Source organism: Carlito syrichta, unplaced genomic scaffold (genome assembly GCF_000164805.1).
Source record: "Carlito syrichta isolate Samal-C Ts95f unplaced genomic scaffold, Tarsius_syrichta-2.0.1 Scaffold62039, whole genome shotgun sequence".
Taxonomy (NCBI): domain Eukaryota; kingdom Metazoa; phylum Chordata; class Mammalia; order Primates; family Tarsiidae; genus Carlito; species Carlito syrichta.
In genome coordinates, this window is record NW_007006135.1 from 269410 (window position 1) to 280191 (window position 10782).

Here is a 10782-nt window from a genome sequence, read left to right on the forward strand (position 1 = left end):
TCTACAATCTACTTTTGCTGACTATTGTCTATGGGCATGGTTTATAATTTTTCATTATTTTCTGGAGACTTGCTATTTCAAAGTATATCCCGGTGCCAATATTATTTTACATTTACAAGTAATGTCCATTCTAAGTTACTTAGCTACAAATCCATGAAAATATCTCAGTTTGAATAAGCACTTTGTAGTTTTCTCAAGTTCCTCTACTTAAGAGAAATTAAATTTTTATCTTCTCACTGACCCACTTTTATTTCTTTTTGAAAAATGGGAGTCATGCTGTATAAGGTTGCATTGTGCTATCCAATGCTGTCAAACAAAATGAAGCCAAGTGGACTTAAGACAAAAGTATCAGACTTCACCTGAAAATCTTAGACTAAAAGAGCCCTTTCCCACAAAAATAACTCAAAAGGTCAGAGTCATTCTGTATCTCTCGGAAGGTTTTACTTCTTATACTACAAAAGTACCTGACTTTCGTAAACTCCTAAAGAGATAGCACACAGCACACTTCCTACTTAGCAATGCTCACCTTCAGTTTCCAAAAAAAATTCATTTTGTTAGAAATTTCCCATTTCAACTCTTCGAGACTTAAAGTATATATAGTATCCTTCTTGCATGAAAAACAATCCTCAAATTACTTTTCCATAATTTTGAAAGACAAATTTGACATTTTTGATGCACACAGACAACATGTTTAAAAATTAGTAGCAATATACCAGGGATGACCAAAAAAAGTACACACATTTTAAGAGAGATTATCCATGTATCAATTTTCAAAATTGAATTGAATTATGGTAACAATGTGCAATTGTAGAAGTCAAAAGTGACTTTTATTCTCTCTTTTTAAACAGCTATATAGTGAATATTACAATTTTAATAGTGTTTTCCTTTTTTAGAATGTATATACATTTTTTGGCACCCTCTGCATTTAGGCAGATCAGAATGCCAAGTTCTTCAGAGTTGTAGAAAGAAGCAAGGATGAGCCAGGCATGGCGGCATGTGCCTGTAGTTTCAGCTACTTGGAAGACTGAGGTGGAAGGATCGCCTGAGCCCGGCAGGTCAAGGCTGCAGTGGTTGTAAGCATGCCACTGCACTCCAGCCTGGGCGACAGAGCGAGACTCCAACTCAAAAAAAAAAAAAAAGAAGAAGAAGAAGAAGAAGGAAGCAAGGATTGAATATTCTCTAAAAACCGAAACACTACCAAAACTTACAGAAGAGAGGCTCCCTTCTGCTCTCAAGGAAATGGCAACATAAATCAAGATATGAATAGAAGATGCCCTGGTAAGGCAGGCCTCCTCCAGGCTCCAGGACACCCAGATATGTAAGGTGCTCTGAGATGTGTTTTGGGGCGGGGCATGGTCCCTCGGTGAATATGGAGAACAGTTATTGAACAAAAAGCGCCACAGTGATTGAATACGAGTATGCTCAGAGGTGAAGGGCAACGGACAACCAAGGGCAGGTTCCTCCTTAAGGAGAATGTCCTTCCGTAGACTTAAGTGTAGTTCACAGAGTGCCTTGTCTTGTTGCTGTTTGTGTGACCCTGTAGAGACAGCATGCATTTGTCCTTCAGGGGTGATTTTAGTTTCAAATTTTCTATTTGAAAAATGTTACATGTCATATCTAATTTGTACATACCAGATCCCCTAAAGGTTTGTGGAATTCTCTGAATAAATAAATCAAATATCAAATGCTTTCTGTAATTTTAATTATGAGAAGTGATACTTTGCTGAATTTTTTTAAAAAGGAAACACTTAAAATAAATGATGATACATCTTTGTTCCATCAAATGCTGTTTTTTTTTGTTTGTTTTTGTTTTTTGAGTCAGAGTCTCACTCTGTTGTCCAGGCTGGAGGCTGGAGTGCAGTGGCACACTCACGGGCACCCCTGCGTCAACCTGCTGGGCTCCAGCAATCCTTCTGCCTCAGGCTTCCAAGTAGCTGGAACTACAGGTGCGTGTTACCACACCCGGCTAATTTTTGATGTGTTGTAGAGATGAGTTCTCACTAAGTTGCCCTGGCTGGTCGGGAACTCACAGTTTCAGGCAATCCACTCGCCTTGGCCTCCCAAAATGCTGGGATTACAGGCCGAGCCACCGAGTCCAGCCTATTCCATCAAATTCTAATCAGCCATTCACAAGAACAACGAAAATCAAGATGAGTCGGCTTGGAAAGATGGTCATAGTGTGTTGGCAAGTGGTGGGATAATACAAAATGCAGTATGCTGTGACTCCATTTTTGTTAAAGTGAACAAATACATGTTTATGAATACAAGAAGGAAAAGTATGGAAGGTGACAAGAATCTGTTGTGAGTGACCTCACAGAGAAGTGACACGGTGCAAATCATACCAACCCCATTATCTTCCAAATAAAATCCAAGCTGGCTAATAGATGGTAACTAGTTAACAGTGATTGCATTTGTTTATGTTATCCTTTATTTTCACAAATGTACCCTACATTCTCTTGAGGAAAGGTATAGCCATCTATACATACACACCCAAAATGCCCTCGCTGGCAAATAGGCACACAACACTTAAGGATGAATGAATGAATGATGAATGCTGAATGAGTGATAAGTAAATGTTTTGAACCACTGTTTAATAAACTGAATAGCTGGTTCTGGTGTGAACAATTTAAAGCTTCAAATCTGGTCAGAAGAAGGGGAAGAAACTTACTCCAAATTGCATTGCAAGCCTTCACAAACAAGTTGAACCTGCTTACCAGTCCGTCTCTTCACAATTGACATAAGAATCTCCCCTATTTTTGACGTATACTACTGATTAAACTGATAAAAATAGAATGGCTGTTTCTTTTTTTTTTTTCTTTCCTTCCCTTTTCTGGCCCTGTGACACTAATTCTTGGGCAACTTTCCCATACGAACTAATTTTCAAAATTCATGAGAAGAATTGATTCTGACCAGCATAGTCACAAAAGAACCAGTAAGAATTTAGTTCTATTTCTTTCCAGAAACTTAAAATAGTTCTGACCCCCGAGTCCAAAATAATCCAAATATTATCAGTCTTGTGTCACTTCTGTTGCAGGCCCTAAAGCAACTCTGAGGAGAAAAGGAAACTCTCTGAGATGAAGTTAGAAGGGAAACGGACAACTCTTGTTTCTCTTATTGTCAGTCAGGACTTGCAGCATATCTAACAAGATAAACTGTCACAAAAGTAGCAAGTATTTCCCTTCAACAAAGGTATTGACTACGAGCAAATAAAATATTTACAGGGTCCTGAAAATGCATATTATTCCTATTTTTGCTCACTTAGTAGGCAACAATTTTGAGACACTTATTCTTCATTATCAGAACAATAACCACTCATCTGAACAGCTAACACAATCCTTTGCCAATATTTACTGAATAAATTATGCTAGATTGGTTTACACTAGAATTATGCCAACATTATTGATCACTTCTTCCCTATTTCTCTTTTTCGTTAAAAAAAATATATAATTTTACCTAGAAAAAAAAATCTTAGCTCTAATGTTTACCTATTGTCTGAGAATATTTTATTTTAAATCAAGCCTCTTTTTTTTTTTCTTTTGAGTCGTAGTCTCACTGTTGTACAGGCTAGAGTGACAGCCACCACAGCCTCTACCTCTAGGCTCAGGCGATCCTTCTGCCTCAGCCTTCCAAGCAGCTGGAACCACAGGCGCGTGCCACCACACCCGGCTAATTTTTTGATTTATTGTAGAGATAAGGTCTCAACAATTTGCCCAAGCTGGTCTTGAACCCCTGGATTTAGGCAATTCTCTCACTTCTGCCTCCCAAAGTGCTGGGATTACAGCACTAGGTTCCAAGGTTCCTAGAAGGAGCAACAATGACTTATACTTTCCCTTTCTCTCCCTACCATGCACCAGACACTCAGTCAAAACTTTTTGAAGGAACAAGTGAATGAAAAAAATGAATGACTGCACAACCATGCCATTTGGAATTGAGCTATAGAATTAACCACCCGTGTGTTAAGGTGATTTTTCCACAGATGTTCCAAAGCCCCTTTGAATTATCCAGCTACTTAAAAGAAGCAATGACTAGAATGGTGGAATAACAATAAATATAAAAGATAGTGATATGTTGCATCTTAATATAATACATTTAGAAATGTGACTTAATCACATGCAATCCCGTAATACTAATGTTGTAGGGTAGGAACTATTTTTAGAGTACCATAAAGAAAGGAAAGGAAAGGAGGAGAGGAGAAAGCGAAGGGAGAAAGGGGAGGGGGAAAGGAGAGAGGAAGGCAGGCAGGGAGGAACAGGCAGACAAGAAGGAGGGAAGGAAGGAAGGGAGGGAGGGAGGGAATAGATAGATAGATAGATAGATAGATAGATAGATAGACAGACAGACGGATCTGTCGCTCTCTTTAGAGTATCACAAGTCCCAAACAAGGACTTTTAGCCCAAAAAGATGAGGAGCTGCTTTGGTTTTCCTTGGTTTGAGTGAGGCTGCCATGTTCCAGAACTTCCCAACAGGAGGCCGTGAGATGTTTCCATGTGTGCTTCAATACTAATCCAGTCAGTCTTAGGTTGGCTGGGTAAGGTCTGACGGGCAGCCAGAGGGAGCCCCTGGGCCAGTCATCTTACCCATTTACCATTGTGTGTGTCCCTTACTAATATTTCACATGTGCTCTGATGTGGAAAAGTAAGAGAGGCAACCAGAATGATCTCCCTTTAAAGCTGGGTCAGTGAGTATCAGTGCCTTCCTCCCATCCTAAACCTCTACTCCCAGGCACAGATCATCTAAATAATCAAAGATGGCTAGAATATATTTTGTTTCAATCACAGATATGCTACAAGAGAGAATGATAGCTAATGGGTTCGGAACTGGGGAGTATTGTGCATGACAAGTTTATTTGTTGTGGGGAAAATAAGTATTATTCTAATAGCTGGTCTCAGAATCTCTCTTGAGGAGGGAACTGCCTTTATTTAGGAGCCCCTTGAGGGCCAGGAGAGGCAGGAGAGAAAGGAGACAACCTTTGCAGCTCAACCTCTCTATGTAAAATATTATAGAAATTTGAAAACAAAAGACAGATGAGAAGAAAAAGGAAAGAGACAACCAGGCAATTTGCATAGTCAAGTCTGTGGAGGAAAGAAGACCAGTAAGATACTGAAGAGTAGGGATGTTTTTTCTTTTTTCTTTTTTTTTTATTTTTAACCATCTCTAGCTGTGGACAGATAACTGGTTTTTTTGTTTGTCGGTTTGGTTTAGTGGGTTTGGTCTGGTCTGGTCTGGTTTGGTTTGGTTTTTGAGACAGGGTTTCACTCTGTCACCCAAGCTGGAGTGCATGACCGTGGCTCATCAAAGACTTGAAATTCTGGGCTCAAGTGGTCCTCCTTCCTCAGCCTCCTGAGTAGCTGGGACAACAAGCACATACCACCAAGGGTCTCACTTTGTTGCCTAAGCTGGTCTTGAACTCCTGGCCTCAAGCTATCCTCCTACCTCAGCCTCGGAAAGTGCTGAGATTACAGGCATGAGCCACCACGCCCAGCCAGGGATGTTTACTATGATTTTTGACTTATTGGTATCACTATGATTCTAAACCCCCTCAGTCTCACCAAACTTTTGTTAAAATCTCTACACTGTAATGCAATGTGTGATTTCTTTTAAAATGTGAAAATCACAGAAAGGAGACTGATGTTCATGTCTGAGTTTGTACGGAGAAGAAAGAAGAGAACAGCTAAGTAGGGTGAGGTATGAAGGAGATTAAGAGTCCAGCAGGAAAAGAAGCTCAGAACAAGAAACAAAAATTCAAAGTCACTTGACAGGGGCTGGTGAGGGAAGCAGGCTTAAACTTTTTAAAATCCACGGAATAAGGATCTGAGGAAATCTTAGCTAAGTTTTAAGAGGGAGGCCAACAGCCACATTCTGGGAGGTTCAGCATGAAGGATAAAGATACGGTGTAAATGTGAATGTGGCCAGAAATAGCGGTTGATGATACAGAGATACACGTTCCTGTCACGGATATAAGTGTGCAGATTATAAAAAGGATGAATTCTGCTCCATGCAACCTCCTTTTAAGTAGGCTCCTTTAGATCACCAAATTAAACAATCCTAAAGGCCAAATGTGACTTTTCTTTATGCATTTGCTATAAGATCACAAATCACCCACACCCTGACCATCAGAGTACAATTAAAAAAGCAAAAACAAAAACAAAACAACCCTACTACTGAATCTGCATGTCTACTACCATAGTGACCTTCGTATACACATTTTTGTTTGTCTAAGTGCAATATTTGATACACTGATAGTAACAAAAGCTCTCATGCATATAAAGATAATGCACTGATTTGAACTTCTCATGTAATTATGAAGTTACTATTAGTGACCTATATATTCTGAGATGTGTTTCCAGGTATTTGAGGTATATTCACATTTTTTCAACATAAACTGTTGTGTTCTATTCAGTGGGTCGGGTGTGGCAGACAGCTGAGCAAGGATAAATTCACAATTTCCTATCTCATCCATGACCCCAAGCTATGCCCACCATACAGCTGAAACTGCTGTTTTCTTAATATTCTTGAAAGTGTGGAGTTCTTTACAATGACACCCAGCTCATCGACTTGCTCATTCTTGTTTTAGCAGGGACTGGACTTTTTCTTCTGAAGTTTAAAACCGAGGTACAAATCAATCAAGGTATTTTCCAGAACCAAATTATAGCATTTGTATGAAAGGAGAAAATTTGAACTAGAGAAAAATAGTTTTTAACACCTGTATTTTTAGATTTCTTTAAAAAAAGAGAGATTTCGCTTGATTAGTCTATTATCTGATCCTGCTAAACTCAGTCACAGCTGATGATGTCAAAAGCTAGCAGTGAGCCGAGCTCGATGGCTCAGCCTGTAATCCCGCGCTTTGGGAGGCCAAGGTGAGTAGATCGCCTGAGCCCGCGAGTTTGAGACCCGCCTGGGCAACTTGGCGAGACGTCATCTCTACAGTAAATCAAAAAATCAGCCGGGCATGGTAGCGCGCACCTGTAGTTCCAGCTACTTGGAAGGCTGAGACGGAAGGATCACCGGAGCCCAACAGGTCGAGGCTGCGGTGGCCAGGAGCGTGCCACTACACTGAAGTAGTTAAAAATGGCCTCCTTCCTTAATTATGTCTAAAATAAATTTTAGCATGTAGACTTAGTGGGCTCACACAGTTATGGAATAATCCACTGGTCTAAGAACCTCTAATTCCTAATTGACATAACAGTTTATAATTGTATTTTCATAGTGTTTACTAAAAACATTCAGCTTGTTTATTTTTTAAAAGGTTCATAATATGAAATGTATGATTAAAGAAATCAGCTGAATTTTATTTGGAACACATTTTTTTCTTTCTGAAAAATCACTCATCCTCACATTTGGATAACACAATATTGATTTTTAAAGCACCAACGCAAGCCAGACTCGGTGGCTCTGCCTATAATCCCGCGCCTTTGGGAGGCTGAGGTGAGTGGATTGCCTGAGCCCGTGTGTTCGAGACCCGCCTGGGCAACTTGGCGAGACCTCATCTCTACAAGGAATTTTTAAAAATGAGCCGGGCGTGGTAGCGCGCATCTGTAGTTCCAGCTACTTGGAAGGCTGAGGCGGAAGGATCGCCGGAGCCCAGCAGGTCGAGGCTGCGGTGGCCGGGAGCAGCCACTGCACTCCAGTCTGGGCGACAGAGTGAGACTCCAACTCAAAAATAAAAAATAAAAGTAAAAAATAAAGCACCAATGCATTTGAAAACTTCTTCAAAGGAATAATCTCCGTCTTTGTGTTAACATATTCCTTCTTAGATAAATATGTCACGGCTATATCCCTGGATATACTAGATTCCAGAGTTTTCTAGTTTTTTTTTTTAAGGTGTCTTATACACCCTATATTGTAAATCTAAAACTTGCATACAGAGAAATGGAAGTTATCTTGAAAAATAAAAGAAATAAATTACTTCGGTAGAAAACAAAAAATTACAGAACACAGTTACCTTGAAAACAATAGCTCCGGCAGAAAAAGTGACAAGACATAGCAGCTCATTAAAAATTCAGAGGCTATTGAAAAAGGTAAATTTAATTTGCCCCCCTTCACCAAATACGCAGAAGGACGTTTGATAAACAACATACAAACTGTGTTCTATGGAATTTAAAAATTCACAAGTTCTATCATCCACAGTCTCTGCTTCTTAACAGAAGCAAGAGGTGGAATGAAATCCATTTACTAAAAGCTTACCTCGACAGGAATTAAAAGGAATACAGATAACTTGAGGAAACAAACTATTGGTTAATGAGGCATCAAATGCACAAAGCAGCAATTCTGAGTTGCAGACATGCCAAGAGTAAAGTCTACTAACTTTATGTTTACCTTGCCACATTCCTGAAGGGTCTGAACTGGCTAAACAACTCCCTGACCATCATAAAACCATACCTATTAAGAATTATCAAAGACCTTAAAGGTTCTGCTGGTTTTGCCCTTTGTTTCCTGGTAGATATGCTATTCCTGGGTTAGAGAAAAGTCAGGCTGGGAGCGTTTAAGTACCGTCTAGTCTATATGCATTGCCTCTTGACCCCCTCCCTGCCCCTCTACCCACAACCACCATGCCTACACAACACAATGCAGATCTTTCTTTCAGGATATCACCCATTCACATAGCATCCTCTTTCATCATGGTCACAGGACCAGAATGCAAAAGCCTGTTATTCAACACCTTTAGGGGCTACTGTGTCTAAGACACTGAAATCGAATAAAGAAGTACAAACTACCTCCCTCCACCCCCCACCCCACTTGGGAAGTATGACTGGTAAAATGAAAAAACACAACACTTACAGAGAAATATACCAAGAATCACTTAACTGAGTACAAGTGGGATCAGTAGAACAGCTCAGGAAATGTAGAACAAAGCAGTGGTCAAGATCCAGTGTCTCCCATCAAAGAAGGATTCTCTGGCCAGGGATTTGTTGAGAAAGCAAGGAAGGGTGATCAGACCCTTCAGGGTGAGGAAAGACTTGTACAAGGGCAGAACTGGGAAAAGCTGAATGTTCCCCGCCATACTTTAAAGGGTCCATGTGACCGGGGCACCGCTGTGGTTCCTCAAAGCTTCACAGTGGCCCCAAACTGGCTTTCGGTAGCACTGACATCATAATAATCCATCTCGCCCCAATGCACTTAGGTTCAAATCCTCACCCCACACCCCAGCCCACAAGGCCCTAGCGACCAGACCTGCCTCTGCCTTGCCAGCTCTTCCCTCCTCCCACTCCCTGGCAGCCCCCATGGCCCGCTTGGAGTTCCTCACACCAAACTCCTTCCCGTCTTGGAGGTCTTGGCTCTCTCTGTTCCCCACACCGCAAATGCCCTTCCCCAGATCTGCACAGGCCAGTCTCCTTATCAGAAGAGACACCTCACCTGACCCCCCAATCAGTAGCACCCCGTCATTCTCTGCACAGCACACCTGACATCTTTCTTCTGATTTTTATTATTGCGCTCAGTAGTCAGTCCTCACTATTCACAGATTCTGTATTTGCAAATTCACCTGACCCACCAAAATGTATCTGTAACCCCAAAGTCAATATGCACAGTACTTTTGGATTATTTCACAAACACGCACAGAGCAGTGAAAATTCTGAGTTGCCCAAAGCACACATCCCCAGCTGAGGCTGAACAAGGCAAGACTCTGCCTTCTTGTTTCAGCTCCAATACTGTAAACAAGTGTCCTTTTTAGTGCTATCTCTTTTTTTTTTTTTTTGCATTCTTATGCTTTTTATTGGTCATGTCACTGTTTTGTGTGTGTGTGTGTGTTTTTGGTGGGGTACCAAGTTTTTATTTGAAGGAATGGTACAAATCAAAGAACTGAAGTGGACATTTTGGTGCAACCTACAGAAAAGGCAAAGGAAACCCCAACATGCATGCCACTGCCTTGGTGACCAGGAAAGTCACCCAGTAGCTATGGGGAAATTAGCCCAAGGTTTAGCTGTCATCACTCTCTCCCAGGGTGTGCTTGTCAAAGAGATATTCTGCCATGCCAGATTCGGGGGCTCCCATCTTGCGCAAGTTGGTTACGTGGTCACCCAAGTCTTTGATGGATTTCACCTGCTCATTCAGGTGATGTGTCTCAATGAAGTCACACAAGTGGGGGTCGTTTTTGTCAGTAGCCAGTTTGTGCAGCTCCAGTCGTGACTGGTTCACGTTTTTTTCCAAGTGTAATGCACCCTCCATGGCGTTCAGCCCGTTCTCCCAGTCATCACGGTCTGGTTTCTTGACGTCCTGAAGGAAGATGCGGCCACCGCGTTGGTTTTGCAGCTTCATCCGTTTCTCAGCACGCTCCCTCTCCTCATGAGATCGGTGAAGAAAGTATTCGGCAAAGTTCTTCAAAGCCACATCATCGCGGTCAAAGTAGTATGACCTGGACCGGTAGGCGTAGGAGGCGTAGAGTTCCAGGTTGACCCTTTTAAACAGGGTCCCCAAGGTAGTGCTAAAAAGCTATCTAGTGTTCCTATGTGCAAGAAGACTGTGATGCCTTACAGAGAAAATGCATGTGTTCAATAAGCTTCGTTCAGCGTGATAGTCCTGCTGGCTATGAGTTCAATATTAATGAATCAGCAATATATATTAAATTTAAAACATACATATTAAATATGTATATAAGCCTGGCATGGTGGCTCATGCTTATAATCCCAGCACTTTGGGAGGCCAAGGTGAGAGGACTGCCTGAGCCCATGAGTTTGAGGCCACCTGGGCAACACCAAATAAGTTCCTAGGAAAAACGCGGGGTTAGGTTCCTGCGAGCCTCTGGTTGCAAGATGTTCAACCAGTCAACATATAACCTGGTTTTAT

At 41.3% G+C, this 10782-nt stretch overlaps 1 pseudogene across 1 annotated transcript; it reads right to left on the bottom strand.

Moving 5' to 3' along the window:
• Positions 1 to 9753: 9753 nt before the first annotated feature.
• On the bottom strand, positions 9754 to 10395 carry LOC103252087 (annotated as a pseudogene). Its single transcript, XR_002481475.1, has one exon. The product of XR_002481475.1 is annotated as a ferritin heavy chain pseudogene (transcript).
• Between the last annotated feature and the right edge of the window lie 387 nt (positions 10396 to 10782).